This window comes from Melanerpes formicivorus, unplaced genomic scaffold, assembly GCF_026170545.1.
Source record: "Melanerpes formicivorus ecotype bairdi unplaced genomic scaffold, bMelFor1.0.p_v2 SCAF_9, whole genome shotgun sequence".
Lineage (NCBI taxonomy): Eukaryota > Metazoa > Chordata > Aves > Piciformes > Picidae > Melanerpes > Melanerpes formicivorus.
Window position 1 is genome coordinate 210,569 of NW_027142361.1, and position 21,413 is coordinate 231,981.

The window sequence follows — 21,413 nt, forward strand, 5'->3', positions numbered from 1 at the left end:
AATTTGGTCTGTATCTTTCAGGTAAGCTCAGCTGATGGAGCTCTTGCAGCTAGCAGAACTTCCCAAGTGCTGGAGTCAAGGGCACACCACAAGAAAGGTCCAAATCTTATCAGGGTGTGAACAGGTACAGAACATACTCACACTCCTCTGCCATCTTGTATCTATGGGAAGGAAAATTAGGGGTCAGAAGGAAGCGAGACAGGTTCTTGATCTCAGTTACCAGAAGAGTAAGGCAGTAGGTTACAACCTCAATGTGACCTTGCCAACTTTCAAGATCTGAAGCTTCAGTGCAACATATACAGGGAGAAAGAAAATGAAGAAAGATTCATATTAATTTCTTGTGTTCATTAGGATGGGCAGATAGATTCTAAGAATAATTCTTAATCTAAATTTCACATCTTGTTGATACAGTTTCAGATTCCTCAGTTGCTTAAAGCTTCATATTGGTTACACTTACCTTGTATTTTTTCTTGTCCTACAGGACTCACGAACAAAAGACTCACGCAAGTGAAGAGAAAAGGATACGTTTTGCCAGTGAGTTGTCTGCTTTGGAAAAAGAGATTCACACAGCCAGGCACTGTGCTAAAGAATATCTGGATAAACTTGCTGTACAAAGGATGGTACAGTGCTGAACCTTTTTCTTACTATCCAAGCAGAATTATAAAATATACTGAAATTTAAACCTGTGTTTCAATTGCCAATAATGATTTAACAACTTTTAAGTTTGCAGATTTAAGAATAGATCATCTACCACATTTGAGTTCAGTGCTAGATGCTCTAGATACTTTTCTTTTCTCATGTTTAATAGGTAGAAGAAAATATGGCTCTGGGAAGACATGCTGTTGAAGGAAGGATAAGTCGAGCTCCTGCAATTCTAGTGCGCCTGAGGTCTCACACTGTCTGGGAAAAGATGAGCCTTTGCTTCACTGTACAAGGATTTCCTGCCCCTGTTGTACAATGGTAAGAGACTGGCCTTTCCTAGCCCTCTAAAAATGTTGTTAAGCTTTTTTCATTTGGAAGCTATGGCATAACTGATAAGTGTCACATACATAATGGCTATGTTAAACCCCCTTTATAATCCTCATAGATGTGCTGGATTGTAGCAGTTGATACTGTAGTGGAAGGAGTGGGAGGACAGCTTGCTGAATCCCCCTGAGCAGTGTGAGAAGCAAACTTGAATATTTCAGAAGCCAGACTGTGGAAGGCATTCCATTTTTTTTGGCCATAGAATTACGTGATGATGAAGCTACTTTCTAAGCCTGGGCAAACCTGCACAGTACCATTGCTGTCATGAGTTGTGTCCATGTTGAGTCTGTGTCAGCCTCTGTTGAGATGGACATGAATGGAACATCCCTGAAGCTTCCTTCCTCTCCAGAGAAGTGCTGTCTGTATATGTGAGAGCCCCAGGCTGGACTGTGAAGACCTAACCTGAGGCACAAACCTGTTGCTGCTTCTCTTGTTTGTGCTGAAGTGCTTTACTGTGATCCAAGACAAAGTGTTTGGTTCCCATCTCATGCCAGGGATAGTGGACTCTAAAGTTCAAATTACATGCCATCTTCTCTCTACTTCATGCCCTGCTCTTGTGGTTTGGGTGCACATCTTCTCAATTTTTTACTGCATTTGTAGTCCCCCCTTGGCTTTGCAACCCAATGAGTATTTATCCATACACACTGGAGAATACTCTGTGCAAGTGTGCTGGGTTGAGGCAGCCCCCACCCCACCACGAGCAAAAAATAACAACTCAGACAAACGGATTGCAAAAGTGATGGAAAGTTTAAATAGAAAGCAGTGAATGTTTACAGAAAACCAAAAGCACAGTGACAAAGGAGATCCCAAAGCAAACCCAGAGACGTCCCAATCCCCACCTGAGGGTACACCCGAGACCCCCAGGGCTCCTTCTTCCCCCTCCCACTGCTAGGCTAGTCTCAGCTGGCCAGATCTGAGACTGCTCATCCCCCTGTGGCCTTGGGCCTAGCCAGGCCCAAAGCAAGGAGGCATCTCCCCCAGTTACCGGCTGACGGAGGAGGAAGAAAAGAGGAAGTGCTAGACCCCGCACTGGATCTTATAGTGGTGCAAAGAATTGTGGTAAGAAATACATAATTTCCTGTGTCCACCCCTCTGGGCTGGACTTCTGGACACAGGAAGTAAACATTGCAGGGGGCACCCAGCTCAAACTGCAACAGCAAGTAAAGGAGACTCACAGAAAAAGTGCTGATGATAGTAAATGATAACTGGATGCAAAAAATCTAGTGAATTAATGCAGTGAATAGTGTCTGATATTAATGAGGTAATTATTTTGTTGTTGTCAGGTACAAAAACGAGGAACTGATTGCCCCTGCAAGTGATCCAATGAAGTACAGAATTGAAAGCAAATATGGAGTACATGTGTTGCATATAAACAGGTAGATTGTTCTGGGGGATGCAACAGGTTTTTGTACCCTACACAAAGTATTTTTTTATATCAAATAATTAAGAATTTGCACAAAGGCTGCAAGAGTTGTTAAATTCAGCACACATCTCTTGGTACTCACATTGAGGTTAGAGAAGGTTCACTAAGTAGCTGAATACTAGATCATGAAAACTAAATTAAAAATTATGTATTTCTATTATTTAACTTCAGCAATCTACATGAATATAGAAAAGAAGAGCTAAGTAGCTGAAATAATAGTAGTTCCTTTTTTATTAGAATTACATCTCAGCATTCAAAGTGGAAAATTGTGTATTTCATGCTTTTGCCATGATGAAGCTCATTAAGCTAAGCAAAAAATTTTGCTGGTCAGGGTAAGGATATCTAGTCATCAGTGTTTATTTTATTATATATTAGATTTTGCTTACATTTTGATCTCCACTTTTTTGTTCTCCAAAACCCAAGGAAATGTAAGTTTATTTTCTATAAACCTAAAGTATTCTAACTTAATTTTTCAAAATTATGTTAATGTTGTGGTATAGAAAATACCTAGGTAAAATGGCTTCCAAAATTTAATCCTGTACTTTCCTAAGCAACTGAAATATTTCATGTTGTTCGTGACTTGGTAGAAGCTATCAACCTTAAAGAATAATGAGAACATGGCTGTGGTATTTAAAAATATAATGAATATCTAGTACAGAGACACAACCTGCCTTTTTAATTTATCTGAAGCATGAGCACAAGCTGTGTTGAAACAGCTGGAATTTTTGTGGCTAACTCTTGGTTAGCCAAATATCAGTATCACTAAGGTTGGAAGAGACCTCAAAGATCATCTTCTACCCTGTCTCCATCTGTTAGCAGTGGATGCAGCCCTGAGCACAGACTTGAAGCAATAGTAAAGAAAATATGTGCATCGTTCCTTCTGCTTTTGGGAAGGACTACTTACCTTTTGTCATCCTGCAACAAAGTCCAGCCCAGCTTCTTACCTTTTCATAGCTCAGGATGGGAGAAGCATCCCTGAACAGAAGCTGATGGCAAGAATCACTGTTATTGCTTCTAGAGGGATGTTTCTCAAGGAGTAGCAGTGCTTATGAATACTTTTAAGATACCCATAGCCTTCTACTCCCAGGCCAAGGATAACTGCTCTCTTTATTTGTGACATGTCTCAACACAGCTGATTCTTCCCATCAATATTTTGGAGATAAGAGCATGAGGTTAAAAGATAGAACCAGATTTTTCTCCTGCAATCTTCTCCCTTGCAGCAGAGAAAATGGAAAATGTCCTTCTTTGGATGTGTGTGTGTGACAATCAGGTGAAACTTTGGTGACTTCCTGCCAGTGAGTGATTGCAACTGTGTTTATTCTCTTGGTTAGTGTCCACAAGCAACTGCTTGGTGAATTCAAATGCTGTCTATGTAGTATGTAGGTTCCTTTAGTGACATTTTTTAAATAAATGGCTTTTTGAAGAAATAAGAATCAGTGTTGCTGCCTTCTGAGCATCCATAACCATTAGGCTAAAGAATGCTAATAGCTTATTAGAATAAACCTTTATTAGAATAAACCAAACCAGGTTGGAAGAGACCTTCAAGATCATCGTGTCCAACCCATCAACCAATCCAACCCACCCAAACAGCTAACCCATGGCACCAAGTACCCCATCAAGTCTCCTTCTGAACACCTTCAATGATGGCGACTCCACCACCTCCCCGGGCAACCCATTCCATAGCGCAATCACTCTTTCTGTATAGAACTTCTTCCTAACATCCAACCTTATACCCCCTTGGTGCTTTTTTCTCTTTCTTGTGCTGGTCATCAGTCATGTAGACATCATCCACAATCATCTTTGGGAGTGCTCAGACCCAGCCATATTTATTCAACCATATCACAGAGTTGTTGGCACCGACTCAGGCTCCCACATCAACCCATCATCATGCACTATTTACTAGTCCCAGACCTGTATGTGTTCATGCAGGCTCCCTTGTGTTCTTCCAAGCTGTGATCTTCAGACACTGGTGCTCCATTTCTCTTTCATTCTGTCTGGCAGTGTTGGTGTCTTTGCCACCTAAAGATGTCTGGCTGCTCTCCTGGAAGTTTCCCTCATCTGCTTAAAATATTGCTAAGGGGATTGTAGACCCAAAGTTATGATTTATTTACCATAGAGTTATAGATTTTATTAAATTAAAATTTCTAACCTTAATTATATTTCTTTATTGCTAATCTGTTTTATTTCAAAACTTGACCATCAGCTGTATTTTCTGTCTCAAAACACAGAAAATAAACATGCAGGAAATAGAAGAATGGTTAGTGTCTTACTAATAATAGGTGTTTCTCATATTGAAAACAAAGAATCTACAGTTAGAGGTTAAAATACATGTATTATTCACATTTTTATACGAGCATGTATCAGTTAACTCTGGATCTTCCATACATATCTTTATGCACATATATGTGAAGTATTATTTTTATTATGGGAACCATTGGGATTTTCTGCCTATCTAGTTTTGTGCTCCTCTCAGCTGTTCATACCAAAGTGCTGAGCTGATGTCATCTGATCTGCAGCCACTCAGAATGGCCTTGGAATTTCTTGGCCACTTTTCTTGGTGCTTCAGTGTAGCTCAGGGACTGAACTTTCCCTTCTGATGCAAGCATGATATTTATTCCTACGACTATTCCTTGATACCAGTGGAAAAATTCTTGAGGTACCAAAACCAGAACGTCACCTTGTACTCTAAAGTAGTAACTGGACACAATTCATCCCCCTCTTGAATGCTGTCTTCCAGGGCCTAACAGTAACTAGACCATTGTCATTTCTGTCTTGTTATTCTGATAATTTGTGCTCAATTTACCACATTTCCTGTGCACATTCTGTGCCACCATTATCATATAGTGCTTCTTTCTTGCTCCTTTTAGGCTTCTTGAATTGGGAGGTTGAGCTTAAGGTCACCCCTGGGCAGTGAAGCAAAGGGGCTGGACTTTCATTTTATTTTTGGCACAGCTCATAATTGTAGAAGAAGAGATACTACCAGCATACCCTGGGATACTGGTTCATCCCATCTTTCATCTCACTTCTAATAGGTGATTCAGAGCACACTGTGAGGAGTTCTCTGAGGGAAAGCTACTGGTAGTTGAAGTGATTGATACTTGTCTGAGAATGTCAGGGTTAGTATAATATCTACTTCTTTATCCCACCTAATTTAACTATGCATAGGGACATAATACAAGAAAAGATTTTTATGTCAGTGGTAGTTAAGATGAGGATGCTCTGCTGCTTTATAGCATAGCTGCAAAGTGTTTTCTGCCTTAGCATGTATCTTAGGGATTAAAAATCATAACATTTTGAATATCTTAGTAACTACTACTCGATTTTCAACCGGGATTTGATTCTTATTTGCATACTATGATGTCTCCTTAAATGAATCACTTTGCTTTATGCAGCTGTGAATGACTGTGCTACATTACCTGTTACAGAGGCTGGGGCATAGAGGATGCAGCAGTATGGTACTGAATGGGAACATTTCTGACTTCTGTCCCTCCATTCACAGGCAGGCTTGACAGTGGAAGGAGCAGGGAAGGATATCTGATTTTCCAAAGCTCTGTCAGTGTGATGTGGCTGCACAATCTCACTTATACAATGCTTAAAGTTTGACAGCATTTTGCCTTTTATTAGGGCCCTCTCTCTTTCCTGTTTCATGAAGTAATCTTTTAAGCAGGGCCTGTAACTGCAGCAGAGGTTTGTGGCTGCATCAGTAAAAATGTGTGGCAGAGCCAGCAGAGTGCAGTGTAGTACCTACTGCCAGTAAGCAAAGCCAACCCTTTGATCAGGGGTCTGCTCCTCAGCTCCACTAACCTTGCTTTAGAAAATAAAATTAAATGAAATAATAATAAAATAGCTCCTCCTCTCTAACTATTCTCATGTAACAAATGATGCTGTGCAGCCAGTACAGTGCTATTTTAGTTTGATTAGGCACAAAAATCTTGAGCTAATTTAGTCTGCAGCGATAGAGGGTGAAGCCTCTCCTGTCTCTTGGTATAGGTGGGAGCAGGGCAGAGGCATTGCAGCAAGGGCAGTCCTCTGGTGCAGAAGATACAGCTTTTGTGCTGTGTGGGTTTCATTGGGTGATAAAATGCAGTGCTTCACAGGTATGCAGTACAGGCAGCAGGCATGACATACTTCTCTTCTTTCCTTGCTGAAATGCAAACTACAGCACCCACATGAAAGTCTGTGGTCTTCTAACCTGTCAGTCATTGTATCACAGTATAACTAAGGTTGGAAATGACCTCAAGGATCATTGAGTCCAACCTATCAACACAGATCCCATGACTAGACCATGGCACCAAGTGCCACGTCCAATCCCCTCTTGAACGCCTACAGGGACGGTGACTCAACCACCTCCCTGGGCATCCTGTTCCAATGATGAATGACTCACTTGGTGAAGAACTTCCTCCTCACCTCGAGTCTAAACCTCCCCTGGCACAGCTTGAGACTGTGATTGTCCCCTATAAGCTGCAATAATTGGGAGATTGAGGAAGAGGTTACCTCTCAAAAGAAGTTTTCTCTTCAGTAAAATAAAAAGGCAAACAACATTTAACTAGATAAACTGAATCTGATTCTTTTAAACTGGTGAATCAATACATGAGATGGTAACCCTGAAGAGCATTTCCATATTTTCAAGTCACATAGCTGTAACATGGAAAAATTTGCATCCAAATGAGGCAATTTTAACTCTGTAATTTACTACATTCCTCTGCCTATTCTTGACATGCACTGAACTGTGTTCTAATTCAGGCAAAACTTTTATTTTACTCTTAACTCCTGTGTTCAAATCTACAGTAGGCAAATGGATGAATATATGCATTTTAAACAGATGTGTCTGTCTGAGGAATATTCCTCATACAAATATTAGTACTTCAGAACCTCAAGTGGATTCAGGGCAATTTAGTTTTCACAAAAATATTAGTATCTTGGGACAGATACAGATCTGTGCTTGCTTCATGCTGTCTAAATGGACTCTATGCATATTTTATCTGACCTTTCTCCATTATGATCCAAGAATAACTGTTGGAGAGACCACACTTTGACTCCTGGGTACTTCAAATATCGTTTCTAACAGATTTTGATTCAGTGCACTTTACAGTGCAATTTAGGAGCAGCACTAGGGTGATCAAGATTCATTTTCTGGGAACAAATTATTGAATAGAATAGAATTAACCAGGTTGGAAAAGATGGTTGAGGTCATTGATTCCAACCTATCATCCAACACTATCTAATCAACTAAACCATCGCACCAAGCTCCCCATCAAGTCTCTTCCTAAACACCTCCAGTGATGGTGACTTGACCACCTCCCTGGGCAGCACATTCCAATGGCCAATCACTCTTTCTGTGAAGAACTTCTTCCTAAAATCTAACCTAAACCTCCCCTGGTGCAGCCTGAGACTGTGTCCTCTTGTTCTGGTGCTGATTGCCTGGGAGACGAGACCAACCCCCACCTGGCTACAACCTCCCTTCAGGTAGTTGTAGAGAGTGATAAGGTCTCCCCTGAGCCTCCTCTTCTCCAAGCTGAGCAACCCCAGCTCCCTCAGCCTCTCCTCATAGGGCTTGTGCTCCAAACCCCTCACCAGCTTTGTTGCCCTTCTCTGGACTCGTTCCAGCAACTCAACATCTTTCCTAAACTGAGGGTCCCAGAACTGGACACAGTACTCAAGGCGTGGCCTAACCAGTCCTGAGTACAGGGATAGAATGACTTCTCCACTCCTGCTGGCCACACTGTTCCTGATGCAGGTCAGGATGCCATTGGCCTTCTTGGCCACCTGGGCACATTGCTGGCTCATGTTCAGCCTAAATACACTATGTACTAGTTACTGTATATTCTATACTTACATCTAGTTAAAGTACTGATGTAGTGCAGGCTGATGAGAACATTTTACAGTTCTGGTACACTTAATTCCACAAAGTCCCTTCTTGTATGAAATGTTTGAGATGCCTCATTTGTTGTCACCTTAATTTTTTGTACCAAGACAGTCTGCTGGGCTGTGATAAATGTCTGATCTATGCACATTTAGGTACAGAGACATCAAACCATGACTTGGGAAAAAGGCCTGTACTACAGTTTTACATTGCTTTTGGTTTTTTGTCTCCCAAGTGTTAAATTGGGGTAGTAAAAAACCTCCACGTTATTTTAAGAAGTTAGTGCGAGAAATATTGTCAAGTCTGACAGCTTGTGGACAAGTCCAAAATCAGTTAAGAACATTTAAAAAAATACTTACTGAAAACAAACAAACAAGCTTAATAATACTGAGCCTAGTATTTAAAAGCTTTTAAGTTGTTTTTCAGATCTTGCCTGTCCAGACTGTAACAGGGACCTTAAGGGCTTCATATCCAACTGTAGACTTTTTGATTAGAATAGAATAGAATAGAATAAACCAGGTTGGAAGAGACCTTCAAGATCATCGCGTCCAACCTATCACCCAACACCACCTGATCAACTAACCCATGTAACCAAGCACCCTGTCAAGTCTCCTCCTGAACACCTCCAGTGACGGCGACTCCACCACCTCCCCGGGCAGTCCATTCCAATGGGCAATCACTCTCTCCGTGTAAAACTTCCTCCTGACCTCCAGCCTGAACTTCCTCTGGCGCAGCCTGAGACTGTGTCCTCTTGTTCTGGTGCTGGCTGCCTGGGAGAAGAGACCAACCTCTGCCTGTTTACAACCCCCCTTCAGGTAGTTGTAGAGAGTAATGAGGTCACCCCTGAGTCTCCTCCTCTCCAGGCTAAGCAGCCCCAGCTCCCTCAGTCTCTCCTCATAGGGCTTGTGTTCCAAGCCCCTCACTAACTTCGTTGCCCTTCTCTGGACTCGTTCCAGCAAGTCAACCTCCTTCCTAAACTGAGGGGCCCAGAACTGGACACAGTACTCGAGGTGTGGCCTAACCAGTGCAGTGTACAGGGGCAGAATGACCTCCCTGCTCCTGCTGGCCACACTGTTCTTAATGCAGGCAATTAAGTGGCCTAATGTTAGTACTTACCCCTGTTTTTGATAATTAGTTATATGATACACTTTGTATTTTGCTGCATTTTGTGAAATGTGTGGCTAAGAACTTACCTCTAGGAGAAGCTGTTAGTCCTGTGTTTTTAGTGAGGTAAATCTCAATTTAAATGAACTTTCATCAAGTTGTGTTTTAGACATTGCAGCACAGTATTCTTTTTGTGATATGACATTGTCCAGAATATATGGCATTGAGTCCATCATCAGTAAATTTGCTGACGACACCAAGCTGGGGGCAAGAGTTGATCTGCTGGAGGGTAGAGAGGCTCTGCAGAGAGACCTCGACAGGCTGGACAGAATCCAACGGCATGAGATTTAACACATCCAAGTGCCGGGTTCTGCACATTGGCCACAACAACCCCATGCAGTGCTACAGGCTGGGGTCAGAGTGGCTGGAGAGCAGCCAGGCAGAGAGGGACCTGGGGGTGCTGGTTGATGATAGGCTTAACATGAGCCTGCAGTGTGCCCAGGCAGCCAAGAGGGCCAATGGCATCCTGGCCTGCATCAAGAACTGTGTGGCCAGCAGGAGCAGGGAGGTCATTCTGCCCCTGTACACTGCACTGGTTAGGCCACACCTCGAGTACTGTGTCCAGTTCTGGGCCACTCAGTTTAGGAAGGATGTTGACTTGCTGGAACGAGTCCAGAGAAGAGCAACAAAGTTGGTGAGGGGCTTGGAACACAAGCCCTATGAGGAGAGGCTGAGGGAGCTGGGGCTGCTTAGCCTGGAGAAGAGGAGACTCAGGGGTGACCTTATCACTCTCTACAGCTACCTGAAGGGAGGTTGTAGACAGGCTGATGATGGTCTCTTCTCCCAGGCAGCCAGTACCAGAACAAGAGGACACAGTCTCAGGCTGCGCCAGGGGAGGTTCAGGTTGGATGTTAGGAAGAAGTTCTATACAGAAAGAGTGATTGCGCTATGGAATGGGTTGCCCAGGGAGGTGGTGGAGTCGCCGTCATTGAAGGTGTTCAGAAGGAGACTTGATGGGGTGCTTGGTGCCATGGGTTAGCTGTTTGGGTGGGTTGGATGGTTGATGGGTTGGACGCGATGATCTTGAAGGTCTCTTCCAACCTGGTTTGGTTTATTCTAATAAAGGTTTTTTATTCTAATATGCAAGAGCTGAAAACAGGTTTCTGATGTGCCTGGCGCAGGTGCTACCTACCCTCAAACTGGCATTCTGTTATGCAATTTACAGCAAACACTTTGACATGTTCTTTTTTTCTCCCAAACCTGGGATATATGACCTCTTAGAAGGCACATGCAACCAGAGTTCCATCCCTTTCATCTGGCAGTTACCAAGAAGAGACAAATTTGTTCTTATGAGAGGAAACTAAGTGCATGCATGCAGAACATTGTATCTCATCACTGGAAATTTCTGAGTGGCCTCCTTTAAATGCTCTACTAAATGAACTGTGCAGAAACAGGCTGTAATTGTGTGTATTTAAATCAGTAGTCTCATTAGGTAATGTCTCAAAGTAATAGAAATTCCAAGAAATAAAAAACAAGTTTGAGAGTCATATTGTAAAATAGTTGACTAAAGGAGAAGTTCATGAAAAAGCACTTGAACAGGACAAATAAAAAGTTTTGTTCACTCAAACCCAAAATAGTTTATTTCATATTATTTAGCAAGTTTCTGAAAACAAAGTGAAATCTGATTTTATTTTTTTCCATTCAAATATTAATTCTGAAATTTCTAATTGAAATAGTCTGCTTTTTTGAAAATTGTTTCTTGGTCTGGACTATGTTCTCTCACCAAAACTGAGGAAAGCTCATTTTACCCACATCTACATTTTACAAAAACTAAGTCCCAAATATGATAAACTATTTTCTAATCAGTATTCACTTATATTGATAAGAAATGTAGCAAGTATGCTTATCTGGAGAAGAGGAGGCTCAGGGGTGACCTCATTGCCCTCTACAACTACCTGAAAGGTGGTTGTAGCCAGGAAGGGGTTGGTCTCTTTTCCCAGGCAACCAGCACCAGAACAAGAGGACACAGTCTCAAGCTGTGCCAGGGGAAGTTTAGGCTCGAGGTGAGGAGAAAGTTCATCACCGAGAGAGTCATTGTCATTGGAATGGGCTGCCCAAGGAGGTGGTGGAGTCACCATCCCTGGAGGTGTTCAAGAGGAGATTGGACGTGGCACTTGGTGCAATGGTCTAGTCGTGAGGTCTGTGGTGACAAGTTGGACTCGATGATCCTCGAGGTCTCTTCCAACCTTAGCGATACTGTGATACTGTGATCTCAACTATAAATTTAAGAAATTTCACTGAAAATATATTTATGCATAGTTTAGCTTACTTCAATTTCATGTCAATAGTTCTTTTTACAGCCCCCATTTTGAATAAGAAAAGAACAGGGGCATCAAAGTTTGTACCTACATCTTAACACCTGGCCATTGTTACAATAAGTTCCTTTTCAAGGAAAGATGTAGTAAATGAGACAATCCATCTCTGGGTACTATTATGCATGAAGTAACTTTTTTTTCTTGATTTTTCCTTCTATTGTCCTTGAATAATAAGCATCTTTTCTCACACATGCACAAAAATACATATAAAGACAAACCATTTATTCTCATAAGCAATTTCAGACATTTTCCCTGGTTTTACATCATCTTCTCTGGACTGCTTAAGAGATGTGAGAGAGGCAAAAAATGCCAGTATCTTCCTGGTGCAAATAACCATAGAAGGAAGAATTTCTGCAAGCATCACATGTAATTTTCTTTTATGTGTCTTTCTTCAAATATGTGGCAGAAGGGCAATATGGATTAAGGAAGAAGGTTACATATAGAAAGGGAACAGCCAGACTGACATCTTCCAACAATCTACTTTGATCATTCTCTAAAGGTCATTTGCAGTTTGCTCAAGTTAATGCAGCCTGTATGATAAGCTGTGATAAAACTTAAGTAAAAGTCAGTTTTCTGAATGTCTTTCATCAACATTGTGACCGTTTGAGGCTGTGCCTTTAAGAAAGGGACACCATGGCTGAATGTTTTATAAACAAAGGACAGGTCTAAATGAATTTCAGTGGTAGATTGGTAGAAAGCAACTTTAAGTTTTGAGTACGACTGAGACTTTCCTCAGTTCACTTTCCCTCCTCACTTTTCGCAGCTTGTGGCTTCTAGGCTCTCTGCCAGACTGACCTTGGACTGATAAGCATGAGGCCTGCAAACCTACTAACATTTTGCTCTAATTTATAACTGCTTTTAATTAACAACTGCTCCTTTCCTCTCTTTCTAACCCTCTCTGGGGAAAAAGGAGAGAGAAGGGGGTACAGGGGGGGAACCCTCCTCCAGCAGGGGGAGGGGAATTTTGTTCCTGTATTACTTTTCTGTATATTTCAGTGTATATATTGTAAATATTGTAAATTGTGTATATATACCCTGCAGTCCCTTAAACTGCTTGTAAATACAGCGTTCCTTTGCTCATCCGGCTGTGGTTAGCTGTGGTCATTTTTTTCCCTTCACTTTGTGGGGGGGGAAAAGGCTGGGCCTTCCTCCCAAACCCACGACAAACATGTACCGTACAACACCAGTAAAGAGCTTTATACGCATTCCTTCATTTGTAATTTCAGTCCGTGTGACCGGTTGACGTTGCCCCCTTAAGAAAGGGAATATAGTGGACGGAAGTTGGTAAACGGAAAGAATAATCTAAACTAATTTCATTGAAAGAGTGGGAGGAAGCACCTTCTGAACTGGGAGTGAGCTGGGAGTGAGCTGGGCACTCTGGCACTCTATCTTTAGTCTTGCTTCCGCCTCTCCACGGTGCAGCAGCTCTCTTTCTCTGCTCGGCTTTCTGCCAAGGCCTCGGCCTTGAAGACCAGATAAAAGCCGGTATTAACTCCCTTGCAATTAACACGAACTGCTTCTAACATTTTTTTTCCTCTCTTTTCTTTCTCTTTCTATCCCATTCTGGGGAAAGGGGGGGAGAGAGGGGAGAGCGGAGGTGGGGAACCCCCTCTGCCGAGGGGGGTTACTCTCATTTCTGTGTTACTCTGTTGTATATCTTTGTATATATTGTAGATATTGTAAATTTGTAAATATTCCCCTGCAAATCCTACACTGCTTTGTAAATATAGCTCCACTGCCTTGCTAATTCAGCTTGTGAGTTTTTTTTCCTTTCCCTTCAATTTTTCTTTCCCTTTACTTTACAAGGGGGAAGGGAGGAGGCTTCTTGGCCTCACCCTTCCACCCCACCACATTTTTTTTTATTGGCGTACCCAACGTGCAGCAGATAATTAGTTCAATTTATTATTTAATTGATTTAGTGTTTTCTAGCTGAATTAGCAAACACGAAGGTATTGTGGTTTGTGGAGCGATTATTCTTTTCAATTTTTGGGGCTCTGGTTTACAGATATTGTTTGGGTTTGATTTTGGATTACCTGGGTAAATATTTGGTGCGGACAATTTATATGTGGGTTATGTATAGAGTTAAATTATGGTATGGAAAATGTATTAATTTATTATGGCCAGTGAGATACAGGAATGTTACCTCCACCACTCTCCCAATTGAGATAAAGGGTTTTAAGATTCCGCCTGAGGAGAGAGTAACTTTAGGTGATGCCTGGGATCCAAAGGTGATTTATGTGATGTGTATAAATCTATTGCTGGTGATGGTAATTGCATATTTACTGTTCTCTCTGCGGCGAGAGAGAAAGATATCCAGAGCTTGTTTTGTTATTAAAACTAGATCAAAAAGAAAACGCCGTAGCTCTAGGTCAGTCCCAGAGACATCTAGTGACGAAGAGTGTGCAGAATCCGTGTCAGTTAAAAAGAAGGCTAAAAAGTTAATTGGTAAGGCGGCTCTAAATGACTTTTCTGCTGATTCTAGCAAGCTGCCAAAGGCGGCAGCTGGTATCAACATGGCGCCTACTCCTTCTCCCACTCCTTCTCCTTCTTCTTCTCCGTCGGCGATTAACGGAGCAACGTCATTTCCACCCACTCCCTCGGTGGGACCAGAAGTCACTGCCCCAGCAGCTGATTTATCTCAGGACCTGTCAGCTTCCATTAAGGTGGCTGTAAATTCAAACACAGCTCCAGTCAATATGGCTGCTTTAAAGACTAGAAGTGGAAAGGCCAAAGATGGAGAAGAAGAGGTGGAGACTGATCCTGGTGAGGGGCCCTCTACTCTAAAAGATCCTGCTCAGGGGGAAGAGAAGGTTTGTTTTAAAGATCTAGCTAACCTGGTGAGATCAAAGCAGGATAGAGATGAAGTTAGGAAAGCAGCTGGCAAAGGTGGTTCTCAGCTTAAAGAGATCCTTAGGAGAATGACAGCAGGATTATATGGGCAAAGAATTCAGGGAGACGAGGAGGAAGATGACATTTTAGAGTGTTCTTCTCCACGGGAGGAATTGCGAAATGTCCGTAAAGATTTCACCAGGGCAGATAAGGAGCCAGTGCTAGCTTGGCTTAGTAGGTGTTATGATACAGGTGCTTCAGCTCTAACAGTTGGAGACAAGTCAGCAGCTCAGTTAGGAACTCTCTCAAGGGACAATGGAATAGATAGACATCTAGGCAGGGCTCTCGGTAAGGTTAATCTGTGGATACGCCTTTTAATAGCGGTTGCCCTGAGATACCCTTCCCGAGATGACCTTCCATGGAATCCTAAACCCTGGACTACCATAGATGAGGGAATTAAGAGCTTGAGAGAATTTGCTGTTAGAGAGCTACTCTATGGTGAACATGAAACTCTGAATCCTGATGACATTCCTGTGGGTATTGGTCTTGCTAAAAAGATCATCAAACTTGCTCCTTCTAATTATGCAAACATTCTGGCAAGCAGAATTGTGTCAAGAAGTTATGGTGGAGCTTCCCCCACGGTTGGCCAATTCAGTGATCAAATGAGACAATTGGAGGATAGCATGACACGTGGTTCTTTGGTTTCGGCCATTAAAACTATGTCTGGTGATATACAGAATTGTATAAGAGAGTTAAAAGATGAATTTAGAAATTCCATATCCCAATTGGCACAAAGGGATAATTTCAATTCTTCCTCCAGGTGGGTACAAGTCTCATCTGTGAGGAATACACATCCTCCAAGGAGGTCATTCCAAAACAGGTCATTCCAAAACAGACCACCAAGGCAATCACGTAGAACTATTTGGATAACTCTGCGTGATCAGTTTGGTGAGAACATGAACCGCTGGGATGGCCAACCAACTTCTAATCTTTTCAGGAGACTGAGGGAATTGCAAAGTGGCAGAACCTTATGGCTCCAACAGTGGCTCCAGTTATAACATGCAAAGTTATAACTCTGCAAACTATGTGCAGTGCACATGTGCGCATGTTCCCCATAACTAGGGGTGCCCTGCCTCCCGCCAGGGGGAGGAGAGGGATTACAGAGATAACAGAATCTATTGGGATGTGAACATCCAGTGGCCTGGCACTTCACAATTTCGGAAGTACAGGGCCTTGGTTGACACAGGAGCTCAGTGCACCATAATACCATCAAATTATCAGGGATCAGAGTCCATAACTATTCTGGGAGTCACTGGTGGATCTCAAGAGTTAAGTAAGGTAGAGGTTAATATAAGTTTGACTGGTAAACAATGGAGGAAGCATACAGTTGTGACCGGACCTGATGCACCTTGTATTTTGGGAAATGATTTTCTGAGAGAAGGGCGTTTCAAAGACCCTAGAGGTTACAAATGGGCTTTTGGAGTAGCTTCAATAGAAATTGATGGACAAAAATTGAAGCTGTCTGCCAGACCTGAGCTTTCTGATGAATCTGCAGTTGTGGGACAACATAAGATACAGGATATTAAATTGCCGGTTGCTTCTCAGACTGTGCATCACAGACAATACAGAACCAACCGTGACTCTTTGTTGCCCATTCAGAATCTGATTCGTCAGTTGGAGAGTCAGAAAGTCATCAGCAAAACTCATTCACCTTTCAACAGTCCAGTGTGGCCTGTGCGGAAGCAGAATGGAGACTGGCGTCTGACGGTCGACTACCGAGCCCTGAATGAAGTGACACCACCTATGAGTGCAGCAGTACCAGACATGATGGAACTACAGTATGAGCTGGAATCCAAAGAGGCCAAATGGTATGCTACCATAGACATTGCTAATGCATTTTTCTCTATTCCCATAGCAGAGGAATGCAGGCCTCAGTTTGCTTTCACCTGGAGAGGAATCCAGTACACTTTCAACAGGCTGCCAATGGGCTGGATCCACAGCTCAAGCATCTGTCATGCAGTGATCCACAAAGCTCTGGAGAAAGGCGGTGCTCCAGAACACATCCAGTTCATCGATGATATCATCGTCTGGGGTAAAACTGCTGAGGAAGTCTTCGAGAAAGGTAACAAAATCATTGACATTCTTCTGAATGCAGGTTTTGCCATCAAGCGAGACAAGGTGAAAGGACGTACCAAAGAGATTCAGTTTCTGGGAGTGCGGTGGCAGGATGGACGCCGACACATTCCAGTGGATGTGGTAAATAGAGTCTCTACCATGGCAAATCCCACAAACAAGCAAGAGACCCTACGTTTCTTGGGGATAGTGGGATTTTGGAGACTGCACATTCCTGGATACAGTCAGATTGTGAAACCTCTGTATGATGTGACTCGAAAGAGAAACCATTTCCACTGGGGACCTGAACAACAAGCAGCCTTTGACCAGATGAAGCAAGAGGTGATTCAAGCAATGGGTCTGGGACCAGTCCGAGATGGTCCAGACATTAAGCACATTTTGTACATGGCTGCATGTGACAATGGTCCAACCTGGTGCTTGTGGCAAAAAGCTCCAGGTGAGACACGTGGACGACCTCTTGGTTTCTGGAGTCGAGGTTACAGAGGTTCAGAGGCTAATTATACTCCAACAGAGAAAGAAATTTTAGCTGCCTATGAATGAGTAAAAGCATCTTCTGAAGTGATTGGAACTGAATCACAACTTCTTCTAGCTCTCAGATTACCAGTTTTGAATTGGATGTTCAAAGGCAAAGGCTCCACACCACATCATGCCACAGACTCACCATGGTCTAAGTGGATGGCTCTGATAACACAGAGAGCTCGAATGGGAAATCTTGAAAGGCCTGGTCTAGTGGAGGTGATCTCAAGTTGGCCTGAAGGCATCAACTGTGCCAAACCTCCAGAGGAGAAAGTGACTCGTGCTGAGGAAGCTCCTCCTTACAATGACCGTTCTGATGATGAAAAGAAATATGCTTTGTTCACAGACGGTTCCTGTCGTCTTGTTGGAAACAAGTGAAGGTGGAAGTCTGCAGTGTGGAGTCCGACACGCCGAGTTGCAGAGGCGAAAGATGGAGAAGGAGAATCCAGTCAGTTCGCAGAGGTAAAAGCTGTCCAGGTAGCTCTCGACGTGGCTGAACGTGAGAGATGGCCAAAGCTTTATCTCTACACCGACTCATGGATGGTAGCCAATGCTCTATGGGGTTCGCTAAAGAACTGGAAGAAGAGTGGTTGGCAGAGGAAAGGAAAACCCATTTGGGCAGCCAACCTGTGGCAGGACATTGCGGATCGAATCGAGAGAATTCCAGTGAAAGTGAGACACATCGATGCTCACATTCCTAAGAGCAAAGCTACTGAGGAACAGCAACACAACCATCAGGCAGATCTAGCTGCAAGAGTTTCTCAAGTAGACATGGACTCTAATCTTGATCTCGACTGGAAACACCGAGGTGAGATATTCTTAGCTCGGTGGGCTCATGATTCGTCAGGACATCAAGGCAGAGATGCAACATACCAATGGGCTCGTGACAGATCCATAGACATTTCCATGGATGCTATCACGCAAGTCATCCATGACTGTGACATTTGTGCTGCTATTAAGCAGGCAAAACGACTTAAGCCCTTGTGGTATGGTGACAGATGGTCCAAGTACAAGTATGGTGAAGCTTGGCAGATTGACTACATCACTCTACCACGTTCTCGTTCTGGTAAGCAATACGTGCTTACTATGGCGGAGGCAAACACTGGATGGTTGGAAACTTATCCAGTTCCACATGAAACTGCACGCAACACCATTCTCGGTCTGGAGAGACAGATCCTGTGGAGACACGGAACTCCAGAGAGGATTGAGTCAGACAACGGAACTCATTTCAAGAACAACCTTGTAAAGAGCTGGGCAAAAGAGCACGGTATTGAGTGGATATTCCACATTCCCTACTATGCACCAGGTTCAGGGAAGATTGAACGCTACAACGGTTTGTTGAAGACCACTCTCAAAGCCATGGGAGGTGGATCTTTGAAAAACTGGGAAAAACATTTAGCACAAGCAACCTGGCTGGTAAATAGTAGAGGTTCAGTGAACAGAGCTGGACCTGCACATTCAGATTTGCTACGGAAAGTAGAAGGTGATAGAGTTCCTGTTGTTAGAGAAAAGAATCTGTTAGGTAAAACTGTTTGGGTATTTTCACCCTCAGGAGAGGCTAAGCCTGTCCGAGGGGTGGTTTCAGCTGAAGGTCCGGGTCACACTTATTGGGTAATGCAAGAGAATGGTGAAATTCAGTGTATTCCACAAAGAAATTTAACTTTAGCTGAAAGAGGTTAATTTCAAACTGTTGTACAGCTACATCGCGTCCAAAGGAAGAATCAACGAGGAATCTACGGTGCACGAACCCTGAGATCCCTGAGAGCCCTGAGTCAACTAAGAGACCCTGAGAATCCCTGTTTCCCTTTTCTTTGCTTCGCCGGCAAAGAAATGAACTGTTTTCCATTTTTCTCATTTTCTGATTTTCTTGGACTTTTGAATCATCTACATCTGAGCATAGCCAGAATGGACTATGAACTTTACTCACGAACCGTAAATGTCATTGTGGATTGGATGGACAGTATGAACGGCCAATGAAATTGTTTAGAAGGGGTGGACTGTGACTGGTTGACGTTGCCCCCTTAAGAAAGGGAATATGGTGGACGGAGGTTGGTAAACGGAAAGAATAATCTAAACTAATTTCATTGGAAGAGTGGGAGGAAGCACCTTCTGAACTGGGAGTGAGCTGGGAGTGAACTGGGCACTCTGGCACTCTATCTTTAGTCTTGCTTCCGCCTCTCCACGGTGCAGCAGCTCTCTTTCTCTGCTCGGCTTTCTGCCAAGGCCTCGGCCTTGAAGACCAGATAAAAGCCGGTATTAACTCCCTTGCAATTAACACGAACTGCTTCTAACATTTTTTTTCCTCTCTTTTCTTTCTCTTTCTATCCCATTCTGGGGAAAGGGGGGGAGAGAGGGGAGAGCGGAGGTGGGGAACCCCCTCTGCCGAGGGGGGTTACTCTCATTTCTGTGTTACTCTGTTGTATATCTTTGTATATATTGTAGATATTGTAAATTTGTAAATATTCCCCTGCAAATCCTACACTGCTTTGTAAATATAGCTCCACTGCCTTGCTAATTCAGCTTGTGAGTTTTTTTTCCTTTCCCTTCAATTTTTCTTTCCCTTTACTTTACAAGGGGGAAGGGAGGAGGCTTCTTGGCCTTACCCTTTCACCCCACCACAGTCCGTAATAAAATTTGTATTTGTGAGACTCATCTGATTTCCTCCTTCTCCTTTCCAGTGCTGATTTTGATCATTCTGCTACCTATTCAGCAGTTGCAACAAATGTGCATGGGCAAGCATCAACTAATTGTGCTGTGGTTGTGCGAAGTAAGTCCTACTTCATGATTAAAACAAGAAATAAATATGATGGTCATGTCATTGAATTTTTGTTCTATGTTCATTTGTAGGATTCAGAGAGGATGAAGAGCCTCACCCAGCTGGCCTAATGCCCTTTCATTGTAAGCAATTTTTTTTTCTCATGTAATTTATGCACTCTTTTCAGAGTAATGTTTTACAGATGAGAAAATTGGATGCTTCCTTCTTCTGGCTTTGCTTTCTAAGCATTCATTATTATAGGAGCTGTCCAGGTGCTATTGCTTTCCCATATAGAATAGAGTAGAATAGAATAAACCAGGTTGGAAGAAACCTTCAAGATCATCACGTCCAACCTATCATCCAACACCACCTAATCAACTAACCCATGCAACCAAGCACCCTGTCAAGTCTCCTCCTGAACACCTCCAGTGATGGCGATTCCACCACCTCCCCGGGCAGCCCATTCCAATGGGCAATCACTCTCTCCGTGTAAAACTTCCTCCTGACCTCCAGCCTGAACCTCCCCTGGTGCAGCCTGAGACTGTGTCCTCTTGTTCTGGTGCTGGCTGCCTGGGAGAAGAGACCAACCTCTGCCTGTTTACAACCCCCCTTCAGGTAGTTGTAGAGAGCAATAAGGTCACCCCTGAGTCTCCTCCTCTCCAGGCTAAGCAGCCCCAGCTCCCTCAGCCTCTCCTCATAAGGCTTGTGTTCCAAGCCCCTCACCAACTTTGTTGCCCTTCTCACTTCAAGATCATCATACAGTTTAATAGAGAGCTCCATCCCCTGTTCAGATTGGACAGTAATCTGTTGGTGCCAAGCACAATTTATTTACCTTAAAATGTTTTCATTTTCTCATGCACAGTGCCCCTGTCACGTGACGTTTGCTTAACCCACATTGATGTCCAGTTTCTGGAGAAGTTTGGAGTCACCTTTGCAACTGACGGTGAAACACTGACCCTGAAGTGTTCCATGTTGATCACCCCAGACCTAAAAAGACTACAGTCTCGTGCTGAGTGGTACAGAGATGGTAAGTAAGTACATTGAATAACAGCTACCTGGAAAATGCTGGAAGAAATACTGAGAGTACAGGTGCTGACATGTTTAGAACATGAGATTCTTAGGATTACATTTGGAATACAGGAGATAAATGTTTCTAGTTATAATTTACAGACCTGCACTCTCTTTCAGTTAAATGACTTGGTCGAACTTTTCTTGAGCACACACCTATAGCATCAGGAGGTGATCTCCTATTATCTGATAACACAATAATTAGGATGTTTACTGACTATGTGAAGAGCCAAATTCAATTCCTAGATCTGTCCATGATTTAGAAGTGAATATTATAACTGCTGAGCTGAAGGGTACTCACTGAGCAGTAAATTAACATTT

General features: G+C 43.0%; 1 long non-coding RNA gene across 1 annotated transcript; it reads left to right on the top strand.

Annotated features, from left to right (window-relative positions):
• The first annotated feature begins 911 nt into the window (after window positions 1–911).
• LOC137443506 (uncharacterized) lies at window positions 912–20,031 on the top strand. The gene is made up of 3 exons (XR_010987904.1): window positions 912–960; window positions 2,310–2,402; window positions 19,948–20,031. It is a non-coding gene; the product is annotated as an uncharacterized lncRNA (long non-coding RNA).
• The last annotated feature ends 1,382 nt before the right edge of the window (window positions 20,032–21,413 follow it).